Here is a 215-nt window from a genome sequence, read left to right as displayed (position 1 = left end):
TCTCACGGTGCTGCTGCTGCTGGGCAGATGGCCCCACATACCAGTGGAGGGGTCCTGCTGGCTTTTCGGAGTTGCACAGACCTGGCGCTCCTGTCCCCACCCTTGTCACACTGCGCTGCTGCAGCCCAGTCCCATGCTGGGGTCTTATCCAGCTCCTGGGCTGTAATGCAGGGGGCCACTCTGGTGACAGCGCACAGCAGTTTTGGAAACCAGAC

General features: G+C 61.9%; 1 protein-coding gene across 1 annotated transcript in view; it reads left to right on the top strand.

Annotated features, from left to right (window-relative positions):
- The window catches only part of LOC104490700 (protein unc-13 homolog A-like), a gene marked incomplete at its 3' end in the record, with an annotated part of 10,407 nt that overhangs the window by 5,827 nt on the left and 4,365 nt on the right, over window positions 1-215 (top strand). The gene's annotated exons all lie outside the window — the stretch shown is intronic.

Source organism: Buceros rhinoceros, unplaced genomic scaffold, assembly GCF_000710305.1.
Source record: "Buceros rhinoceros silvestris isolate BGI_N320 unplaced genomic scaffold, ASM71030v1 scaffold21183, whole genome shotgun sequence".
Classification (NCBI taxonomy): Eukaryota; Metazoa; Chordata; class Aves; order Bucerotiformes; family Bucerotidae; genus Buceros; species Buceros rhinoceros.
The sequence above is the reverse complement of the archived record's forward strand: the minus strand, read 5'-3'. Positions and strand labels throughout refer to the sequence as shown.